Here is a 12,363-nt window from a genome sequence, read left to right on the forward strand (position 1 = left end):
TGAATATTCTCTCATCTTCAATATCCTAGACTGAAACTCAGTGTGAGTAAGTGTAAGAATGAGTGTGAGTGAAAAAAGTGTGTGAACATAAGAGAGAGACTGTGTGAGCATATAGATTGTGTGTGTGTGTGTTATGGTAGTAACTTGGCCACTGAATCTGGCACACTGAAGGTAATTATTGACATACAGAGGCACCCTTGGCAGCATGCCGGTGCTCGCTTATTGGAGGTAATTTTTGGCATAAGAAAGGGAACCCATGGCAAAACGTGAGCCTTGGCATTTTGGAGGTATTTCTTGGTTTACTGATGGCAAATTGCTGACACTAGCACATTAGAGGTAATTTGTTGCATAAGGGAGGACAACCATGTCATATGGGCCGGGGGAATGAGGCGTGGAGAACAGACAACAATGAGAAAGTTTTGGCCCTGACATAAGGGAAGTCAATTCAATTCAATCAACTTTATTCGATTATAGAATAATCATAAAAGCACAATACAATGTTGGGGACTGGCACATGCATCAACGTAGACTTTTGCGATTCCTTCATGGTAATTTGCTCCCCCTATTAGCGAAATCGCTAATTTTTTTACTTTATTGCATTGCATTTAAGTAATCTCAATTTGGAGATTCCTTAAATTGCGATTTTTGCATTTGGGATGATGCATCCCAAATGCAAAAATACCGGTCGCAAAGGGGCAGATTCTGAGAATCTGCCCGTTTGCGACCGGTTTTTCCTTTGATGCATGTGCCTGAATATATGCAAACATTAGATTATTAAAAAATCCATAAAATAGCAGTGCAAGTCATATCCAATAAGGTTAAAAACACAATTTACATCATGATTGAATTTCTGCATTTTATCACCATCTTTAAAAATATTAAAATTGAAACGGTCAACTGTTCTTCTCCTAGTGTTTGTAAAAACAGAAAAGCAGGCCGGCATTGTCTTAGGCCCCGATTTTTTTAAATTGGCAAAATCCACCTATGCCTATTGTGAGAGTAAAATTTACAGAAAAACAAGACGTGAATAGTCGATTGAAAGGACACATCATCACAAGGGCATTTACACAACTCCTTTCACCAGTTGTTTTGGGCAGGAAAAGTAACGAGCCTATGAAAAATGCCCAATCTCAAACGGGTCAACAGAAATCAATCATGTTCTCTTGTAAACATGTTTAGATAAGGCTGGAGTCTATCATCTGCCACTATTAACTGATGGGCTTGAACCAACACTTTTTGAAATTCTGTGTGTCTCCTCTTATTATCCAGAAAATATAGACAGCTAGTTTTAAGTTCTTTCCTATTTACATCTAGTAAACTAAGGGGCTCCGAAAAATATTCAGGATGGCCGAGATTACCAACAAAGTTTTTAATATACACAAGCCAGCTAATCTTTCGCACCCCATCCAGTTTACCACAGTCTATAAGTATCTGTCTATTGAGCTCCAGCGAGTCGGAAGTCCAGATTCTGTGCCACTGGAGTACGGGTTGGATTTTACATATATCCGTTATATAAGACAAGCCCAATTCAGTGTGGCAAATGTAGGTAGAGGTGCTATCCGGGACAGCCAATAAAAATCTTTAAAACCTGTTTTCAATACCTTGAAGTGAATTGACATTCTCGTGGCCCCAAATTCCTGCCCCATAGGTGGCTATTGTGATGCATTTCGCCTTATAGATCTGTATTAGGACCTCTGGTACCCGTTTCCCCAATTTTTTACTAAAATTAAAAAATGCCGCTACCGCTTTAGAAAACAGTAACTTCCTGGTTCTAATAGCCTGGGTCCATGTCCCCCTCCTATCAAAAAGTATTCCCAGGTAGGAAAAGATTTTGCAACAGTCGATGTATTTCTTTTCAAGTGAAATGGGTCTAACATTTGTATTCCCTGTCCCACAAATCATCACAAAGGTTTTAGAAATATTAACTTTTAGTCCTAGTTTGACCACATAAACAGCAAAACAATCAACTAGCCTCTGCATCCCTAACGGGGTACGGGACATCAGGACCGCATCGTCGGCATACATTAATGTGGGTATGGGTCTCTTACCCACTTGTGGAAGGTCCTGACACTCTCTCCCCAGCGTACTTCCCAGGTCGTTGATATATAATATGAACAGAAAGGGTGCTAGCGTGCATCCTTGTCTCACGCCCCTTTTCACCCTAAAGTGCTTAGTACATTCCCCTCCCACCCCATATATAATTGTCTCAGAAATAAAACTATTGAACTTTCCACCCCCATATTAGATAACATTCTCCATAGTTCCTCGTGAATTACAGAATCGAACGCTGCAGTTAAATCTACAGACGTTAAGTACAACTTTCCCCTTTTAGCTTTGGTATATTTACCGATCATCATATTCAGATTAACCCCTGGTCAATTGTGCCCATGCCTTTGCGGAATTCATAATGCAGGTCGCTAAGAATCGAGTGGTCTTCCGCCCAGGCTTGTAGCCTTAGTAACAAAACTCTGCCGATGATCTTGATTGTTGAGTCGAGTAAAGATATTGGCCTATAACAGGCTGGGTCTGACCTATTCCCTTTTTTAAAAATGCGGACCAGGGTTGATTCATGCCAAGAAGCTAAAGGGCCAGTTGAACTACAAGCATTTAAAACTTGGGTTAAAAGAGGACCTCAGAATGGGATGTTATGATTAAAAAGGTCAACTGGGATGCCATCTGTTCCAGGTGCCTTACCTCCCAGACTCGACTCAATGGCTAGATTAACTTCGCTCAACTCAAATTTCATGTTCATAGCTTCTATATCTTGTGTAATAATTGTAATGGCTACAGGCTCCATCTCTGACATTGGAGTGTGACTTGAGATGCTGTATAATTTTTTTGATGCTATCTGTAGACCCCGCCATGCTTTATTTTTAATAGTTCTTTTTCTTAGCTGTAACGCAGCGTTATATTCTCTACGCGCAAGCCTAACATCCTCCACAACTCTAGGCTTTGAATGTAGTATTTTCTTTAGCTTAGCGTGGGCTTGGAGCATGCTGCATCAAACCAACCGTGCTTAGTTTTATTCGATTTACTAAGTTTCACAAACAGTTCCTGCTTAATGTATCTCGAGATTGTCTGGACCCCACCAATAATCTCATTATTCATGGCGCTTGCATCTAAACATGCCTTGACCTCCTCTTTGCAGTTTATAATAACCTTCCTTGTGAAATTGTCAGGGTTCAACTTATCCCATTTTAGGGCATATCCATTTTGCCTAGAGAGATTGAGGTTCCCCATAGATAGTGCCGTTTGATCAATTATATTTCTCTTAGACTTAATGGATATGGTCAAAGGGAAGTGGTCACTCACTGATATATCATGTACAACAAAATCCTTTGCTCTGGTAGCATACCTACACAACATCAAAATAAAATCTATTGTTGAAGATTTCCCCTGCCCGTTATAAGTGGGTTAAAAGGCACGGGGTTAGAGCATAACATATTGGCGAAACCCAAGTCTAAGTCGAACGTAACTTCATTAAGGATATCCCCAATTTTATTGTGTGCAAAGTGATGAAAGGGATGATCCTTATCCCAAGATAGACCACAACACCCACTATCTACATGATCACAGATATTACAATTAAAATCGCCTCCCCATATAATACACACGTCTCCATGTGATACGGCTTGAATGTTCTGTACAGTAGTGCTAATATGTCTCACTACCTCCTCAAATCTACTGAATGAAATATTATTATAGAAGTTAACCCCCAATAAACAGAGTGTCCTGTCTATATATAATGACAGGACCTGAAAATTTGCTTCATTGCCAATTAGAACAGATTTTTCCAAGTTCAGGAGGTTGACACGTAAAGACACAAACCTCCCTTGGCTCTCCCATACGCTGATGGAATAGCAGAGCTGTGAAAGGTTCTAAAACCATTTAAGTGTATGGGATCCAAGATCCAGGTATCTTGGACAGCTAATACGTCAAACTCCTTGACAAAATCAATCCAGTTATGGTCTATCACCTTTGCTTTTAACCCGGCCACGTTCCAAACCCGACAACGTTCCAAAAACATAGCTGATGGCAATTCCTCCTATCCTCTCTCCTTGGGATTTTAGGTACTCCAATTTTGATTAAAGAAGGAGGTGGCTGAAGGTACTGTTCTTCCAGTGGTTTAGTGGTTAGTTCCATGTTGGTAGGGCAAAGAACTCCCACCCCCTCCTCCACGTCCTCCTTATAATCACGTATCTGTCCAGTACTAGCCCCATTTGAGTCTTCTACATTATTATCGGGCTGAGATACAGAAGGCTTTTCAAGGCTAGGGTTACAAAAAATGGGCGAAAACATATGATTCCTAGAGTTGCATGTGGTTAGTCAATCTACCTGATCTAAACTATGTAAAGCCTCGTATCTATTATGGACCTGGACATTATACTGTTGTTTATAGTTTACTGGTTGAGGGGCTATCTGTATCGTTGGATGATAATCACTTGTTGGTTGGTAAAAATAGCCCAAGGGTAGAATTTTTATACTGGCTTGTGAAATGCCTTGTTCGCCACCCCTAGACAAAATCATTTGCACAAACCGAGGGTTGGCAAATGTTAAAACCACGCAATCACCACTTAGCCTTTTTTGTCCTCGCCCTACCCAACTAATTCTTCTCACCATCTTAAATTCTTTAAATAATTTCTCGGAGTAGCCTAACTTTGTGCCTAACCAACCTAAACTTTAATTTCTCAGGGAGACCCATGATTCTTCAGTCCCCTGTGGCAGTGTCGGGACGTTAGCTAGAATCACAGTATAAGGTGTGGCTGCCGGTGGAAGATCTAATGTGCTAATTGCCTGATTATCCCGCTTAAAATGAGCTCCTGCTTTACTCTTATCGGCAACTACCTGGGGTTGTGGGCCAAGATCTAATCTTTTAATCAATGGATACCTTTGAATGTGATTTAACTCTCCAGAACTCTGGCCGTTTGTCAAGGGTAATGGTACAGATGTGTGGGGTTTATACAACGGGTCAAATTTTGCTGAACTATCACTTTCCATGCCATTATCTATAGGAGCCCTTTTGGACAAAGTCCCTCCTGATACGTCAGAGCTCTTTAACGGGTCCGCTTCTACAGGAGACTCTGTTCGCTTAGTTATTGAGGACACCAAAACATCTAACTTAGTGGTAACAGTGGACATAAATTCTCTAATGAGCTTATCTAAAGACTCCAATATGAGTTTCACAGATTCTAATTCAATAGTCAAGGAGTTTCCACTTTCCACTACCAGAATACCCCTAGTGATTTGTTTAGGTTTCGATTGAATCATTTCCTTCTTTGCAAATTTTTTAGAAGCTTTGCGACTCGGGAGTGCAGCCCCAGAGACAGGGTTTGAGGAGGAGACAGTTATGGGTTTTGCGTTTCTTGGATGTTTATCTGGTGGCTGTAACACACTTTCCTGTTCACAGCCCGAGATGTGATCAGAAATTTCCAAAACACAGCCATTTATCTTGCCATTCTTTCTTAATGGGCTTAAGTGAGGGGGCGGGATAAGGGATAGACATGTCAAGGGGCTTACTACTGTGGCTTCCGCCACTATCTCTCCCTCTGTACTTAATTTCTCCGTATTAATAACTTCCTCCACTGAACTAATTTGTTTTTCTATGGCCCCCATTGCCCCAGTCAGATAGTTTAACAAAGTCTGCCTTGGGCCTTCCATCCTACTTGTTTTAGAAATACCCTGGGCATTCCTTTTCCCCATTTTCAGGCCGATTAGATAAGGGAAGTCATTTTGAACATATGGGTTACCCCCAGTATACGGAAGGTATCAATGAGAAATTCTGGCACTGGCCTATTGTAGTAAATCGCCAGCATAAGCAGGTCACCCATGGCATATGAGTGGCACCTATAACAGAATGCTGGCCTTAGCACACTGGAGGTAATTTTTGACAAAAGGGGCACGCCCATATCACAGTTTGAAAAAAATGGGGTCAACTCCTCTGGAGAGTTAGGCTTCATTGGCATATTATGAAAGTACATAAATGTTTAATGAGTGCTCTTTTAGAGCCCATAGCTACTTAGCACATTTATGGGAAAATTGATCTTTTAAATGCACTATCGCACCCCAATTTTTTTGCAACGTTTTCTCAGAGAGAGAAGAAGTCAGGATGGCCCGCTAGATTTCAAGGCGATACCTACCACTTTGAAAGATAGCCAAAGATGATCTTGGGGGGAACTTCTGAATGAAGAGTAGGAAAATGTCTCTCTGAAGTCAAACCCAGGAGTGGCAAGGTACACAGGCGTTTTAGTAGGCGAGGCTTTGTAAAAACAATTTTAGCAGCAGAGTGCTTGTCTTGGGAGGTGAACTCACCTTATAGTTTTAAGGTCTTGGATGAGAGAAGAGAAGGTCGTATGTCACCAATGATTTTACTACAGATATTGACTAGAAATGGACAAAAGGTGAACCCTTTGGGGCTTTACATTTGATGGGTGGATTGGGCGACTGGGAGAATGTGCCTGTCAAATGTCACCTGTCCTTGGCATCATGTGGAAAAAACTGTGTGCAATGCCAGATGGTGCTGGTACCCAGGGTGGATTTATGTTGCTTCCGCTCCCCCGCCTTTGTTCTCCATCTCAATGGATGCCAATTCGGTCACAATATTCCCAGAAAGACTGATGAGGGAAAACTGAGCTCTTGGAAGTCACACATCTCATCTGAATAGGATATGTGACACAAATCATTCAACTGAGATTACTGACTTGTGGGATTGTGTGTTTCTTTCATAATATTGCCTACGTTGGACTGTCTTAAAATCACAGTGTCTGACAGTATTGCTAGTTTTATTCTGTAACTTCCCCTTCAATGTGTCAATATTTGACACTCGTCAGTCTTTTGTTTCCAACTGCTTCAGAAACTACTTTGATTTATTTGTCAGAACTGCAAAATGTGAAGTGAAAATCAAAAGGTTAATGTGTGGTTGTGCCCTAGTCAGTAGCTAACATAAAGGCCCAAAATACAGCCAATGCTAGCTTAGACTCACTTTCACCTTTCAAATAAAATCATGTTAGTAATAACTCTTTAGGGCAGTCATGTTGCTATCATAGTATCAAGGTTTACCTCTAGTATGTAAAAGCCAATCACATACGTTTCGTTCATTAGTGGAATGTAATATTTGGGGAAAGTGCTGCTGGAGTGTGCGTACACCTCATGGTCACAGGTTTAAATTCTGGCGAGTCACTCAGCCGTTCATCCTCCGGAGGTCGATAAAATGTGAACTATTGAGTTGGGTAAAAATAAACATCTAATATTCAGCTCCAAGATGCCCACAGGTGAACGTGCTCTTTAATACTCATGTTATGTTATGATATGTTATTTCTGTTGGCTGCAGGAATGAGGAGCACAATTTCAAGCATATAAGTATCCGTTAAGAATTGCATTTTAAATTTAGGGCTTGCATCCAATTTCTTTAGCAAAATGTGCTGTAAAAGTGCAGTTCGCCCTCTATTTTCAAAATGCACATGGCCACGAAGTCATTTATTGGAAGATTTGGGCTCATTCATTTCCCATAATACAGGAGAGGCATTTAATCTTCACCATTTTTAAAATTTACCAACCACCTCTGATTTTATGGGTTTTATATTCAAGGGCAAAATTCTGCCCTGATACCAAACTGATATTGCTAATCTTTTCCAGACTGTCACACTCTTTAACGAAACCTGATTTGCTGTTCATCATATACATTATTGGGGTTTTTAGGTACTATCTCACACACACACGCACGCACGCACACGCACGCACGCACACACACACACACACACACTATAGACTGGCAATTTTATAGCACCAGGAGCAAAGACAGTGGAGGATACTAAAGGGCCAATTACGATGTAGGGCGGAACGTTCCGGATTCGAAACCGACTGATGCGTACACTGTTCGGTCTGAGTCCCATTGATTCCTATGGGAGTCCGTGTTCCGCCAGACAACAAGGGCTCCTGAGGGAAATGGGGAGAGGGTGCGTAAAACTCTGTACCCTGTCGCAGGCACCCCATGGTGCCTGCCACACAGTGCAGGGTTTTACAGGGGGGTCCCTTAGCTACCCCCTAGGCCACCAACGGTAGTCTGCAGGATGAAGGAGGCCTGCCAGGGGCCCCTAAAGTCACTTTCCGAAAGCCTATTTGTGTCGGACAGGCCAATTCGGAAAGGCTGTCCATAGAGCTGTATGATGCGGTTCCGATCTACACGGAGGCACTGAGAGCCGGTCGGAACCGATTTGGAAAGACTGTGCGGTTCACAATCCGACCGCGAACATCGTAATCGGTTGGTCGGATTGTAAACCGACCGAGTCGGTTGGAAGGGTTCCACCATGATCTAGGGGAATCTGACTGTCGGAAGGAGGCTTTCCGTCCAACATCATAATCGGCCCCTAAGTAGGGTCTATGAGGTCTCAGCAGGCAGGAATATTGGCAATCTAGTTTGTGGTGGTCAGATCAGTGTGACCATCTGACAAGGACTTTCTGTTGAGGCTTTTATCATTTAATTGTAGTACAGGAGCAAAGACAGTGCTGTTGATTGTAGATAGTGTTATTAAAATAGGAAACTGGTCATAATAGGTGGTGCTAATATTCAAACACACACACGTATATGAGGTGCAATTATAGTGTCTGCAAAGTCAGAACAAATAGTGTCAGGGCAAAGACAGAGGTAGAGACTACGAAGTTAAGGCAGGTAGGAAGATGGGCTAAATAGGAGAACTTGGCGGCCCTAATTTAAACTGGTGTATATTGGCAGTGTGCATGTACATATATAATGTATATACAAGCACAAAGATAGCTTTGGACACAGTAGACATTGACAGAAGGAAAGACGAAGGCAGCGGCTAAGTAGCCTTTACAAGGCTACACAAGGAAGGAAGATGGGCAGATGTGGTGAGTCGGAGAGTTCTCGTACACCATCAATAGCTATGATTGTCACCTTGCAATAAAAAAGTATAGTGTGCAGAGTCAGAGTGGTAAAGGAGTAGACTTTTGAACACCTATTTAGAGTGGATGGTGCACTTTTTTCTGTCTGTCGCCGTCTGGAAAAACCTGGCGGTGAGGGACAGGAAAAAAACAATAAGGACCTGCACACCCTTAGAGAAAACTCCCAGGGCCTGGGGGTCATTCGTTTTTTGTTTTTCGAAAGCAAACTCTTAGTTTGGAGGTTTGTACTTGAAAAACAAAAAGAAAATGTCAAAACTTTGGTGTACAGCCATAAACACCGACAGCAGCTGCACACCAAACATTTAGTACATTGAAAAGAACAGCATATAGGTGGTTCTTTTCACGGGTAAAGAGATGACCACCAGGGTGGCAGTCATCTCCAAATTTGGTAGGCGGAGTTCCTTTGGGATGGCGGACGATGGGGCATATCAACAACAACCGGCGATAATTATCGCTGAACGCTCTTAGCGCTCGGATAATTATCGCCGGCTAGCGCCGATTTTTATCGCTGAGATAGTGTGCTATTAGCAGCGCTTATCTCATCGGCTATAAAAATCCTAGCGCTAACTGGCTAACGGGAGATTATCGCTGGAAACCCAGCGATAATCTCACGTTAGCTAGTTGATAAGGACTCACAAACTTAGCCATGATATCCACCTTCCAGAGGATATCATGGCTAAGTCAGTCCTGAAGCAGGTGTTAGGAAAGTAGCGATAACAGGTGTTATCGCTACTTTTCCTGACGCTATGCTTCATAGTGTGGGGCTTGATGATAGGAGAAATGTCACTTAGCGACATTTCTCCTATCATGTCAGGTCAGGAACGCCCACTTTGCATCTCATTAGAGATGCAAAGCTGGGCGTTAGAAATCCCCACGCTAAAGCAAGGTTTCACGCGTTAGCGTGACCTTGCTAATATAGCGATAAAATTATCGCCGCTTTTCGGCCAAAAAGGGCCGCCAAAGCGGCGATAATTTTTTATCGCCTCGTTGTAAATATGCCCCATAATGTCCTCTTCCATCCCAAAGGACACTACTACATCCGCCAAACTCAAAATCAGGCCCTGATTGTGCAACTTGAATTGAGGGCAGTACTGTGCTGCTCACCCTTAATACATAAAAACGCATGCATTTGCGGATGCTGTTCACGATTGCCCGTTATAGGTGGTCCTACCAGTTTTAGCTGTAGCCCTTTGTGCGCCCCTCAAAAGCCGTTTCTAGAGACGCTGCTGCCTTGAGTCCAACCTTCTCACCACCCACATCAAAGAGAGGGAGCAGATGAATGCCACGATCTTAAAGGGAATTCTGCAGGATAAGTGTGATATAATAAAACATATACTAAAATATTTGTGGTTGAGATCAAAAAGGTCTCTCCTTTAAGTCTCAAAAGAGAAGGCTTCCTTAAATTGCACCAGGGTATGAACCATGTAGTTCTCGTGCCATAATCTAAGGAACCAGTCTACCAGATCGGACTAGTTTCACAGTGCGGTTATAATGTCCCTTTCTAGTTAAAGGGACCGTCCACTGAAGAAAAAATAATAAGTTTTTGTACCCAGTCCTGCTTACTCTCAACAATAGTCAACAATAGCCAACAATAGGCTTTCTATAATGTCGCAATGTTTAATGACTTCTACTTAGGTTTTAATATCTACTGTGGCTTCTTTAGCTAGATGGCTACTTTAAATCGTAGGTTGAGGTATAGATCCCCAAAAGTGTCAATCCCATTAAGAATGTATATATTTGCTACTGTGCAAAAGTCATATTTAAAGCCCTGACTTCAAGCAGCCTCTCACTTAATTCCACCCAACACAGTGAACCACTTACTGCATGCTTTTACCCACCACCATGCATATCTAATCAGGTCCTCCATTGTGGGTTTTGTTTTCTCTGCTAACACGACTTGCACGTTAATGACCCTTATGAAATGATTAACACGCAGTAGTCATTCCTGGCATGCCAACCTTGCAAACACGTCTTTCTCAGCATTAATGAAGATAAGAGATAAAACCGCTCGAAAGAAAAGAAACCATTTAGCTGGGGAGGCCTGAGGCTTTCGGTTCTACTTTTAACTGTTATGGCTAAAATACTGCAGGTCACATCCCAGAGTTTGTTAACCAGGGGCGCCCTTGGATGGCCGGGATTATTTTTAGCAGCGCTTTGCAGCATAAATGGCGGTTTGAGTCTTTTTTTCTGTCGTTCTTTCCTTATTCCTATATACTTTAATCTAAACTGTTAGAGCTGACAACCTTAGAGAGGTCTTCCCCCAACTTTTAGCCTGAATCCCTCCATTTTTCTGACCATACTTTTGCTAGCTTTAGGATTTGGTGCACTTTACCACTGCTAACCAGTGTTAAAGGGCCTGTGCTCTTTACCCTAAACATGGTAACATTTGTTCATACCCAAATCGTATATTTAATTTACTTATAAGTCTCTAGTAGAGTGCACTACATGTGCCGAATGCCTGTAAATTAAATGCTAAAGTGGGCCTGCAGCACTCATTGTGCTACCCACTTTAGTAGCCTTCTAACCATGGCTTAGGCATGCCAATGCATTTCCACCTGGCAAGATAAACCTATTCCCAGGCCCAAACTTCCCATTTCCATACATATAAGTAACTCCTAAGGTAAGCCCTGTATGACCCACAGGGCAGAATGCAGTGTATTTAAAAGGCAGGACAAGTACTTTCACGTTGTACATGTCTTGGTAGTGAAAAACTCCCTTTAGTTTTTCACTGCTGCAGGGCCTATCTCTCCCATATGATAACATTGGGATTACCTAGAGATTACCTTATTACCTCTTTTAAGTGTTATTCCCAATTGTGAAGCAATAGACTTTTTCAAGTTTCGTGTCACTGGCCTCGCAATTCAAAATCACAATTTACGGTGAAGTTGGACTTTAAATTACAGTTTTTGGCACTTTCTTACTTTAGCCATTTGGTGCCTGCTGACTGTCTCTGTTTGGCTTGGGCTGGGTAACAGATGGGCTTTGTGTATTACCTCTGGACTGCTACACAAATAAGGGTCAGTGGTGTGTCTTGATGGGCCTTCCTGGGAGATGGGAAGGAGGAGCTGAGCACAGCCTCACACTTACACCTAAATTGGCTGCGCCTTGCCCACACACAAAGGGCTGCATACACCCCTGTATTGAGTCTGCAGCCAAGGCAGGAAGGGAGGACATCTGTATGCTTCAAAGATTACTTTGAAAGCTCCCTCACTTCAAAAACAAAACTGGGTATAAGTACTGGACCCCTGGCACCATGATTTTAGTACACTTCTGGACCTGTGGCCACTCTGCCAGGAAGAAGAACGGCTGTGCTGCTGAAAGGGCTGCCACTCTGCTGGAATGCAGCTTTCCTGGACTCCTGTCTGAATGAGAAGTACTGGACCTACATCCCTTGAACCCAGAGTTACTCCAAGGGCTTGCTGGCTTGCCTACTGTTCTAAGTCT

Source organism: Triturus cristatus, chromosome 9, assembly GCF_964204655.1.
Source record: "Triturus cristatus chromosome 9, aTriCri1.1, whole genome shotgun sequence".
Classification (NCBI taxonomy): domain Eukaryota; kingdom Metazoa; phylum Chordata; class Amphibia; order Caudata; family Salamandridae; genus Triturus; species Triturus cristatus.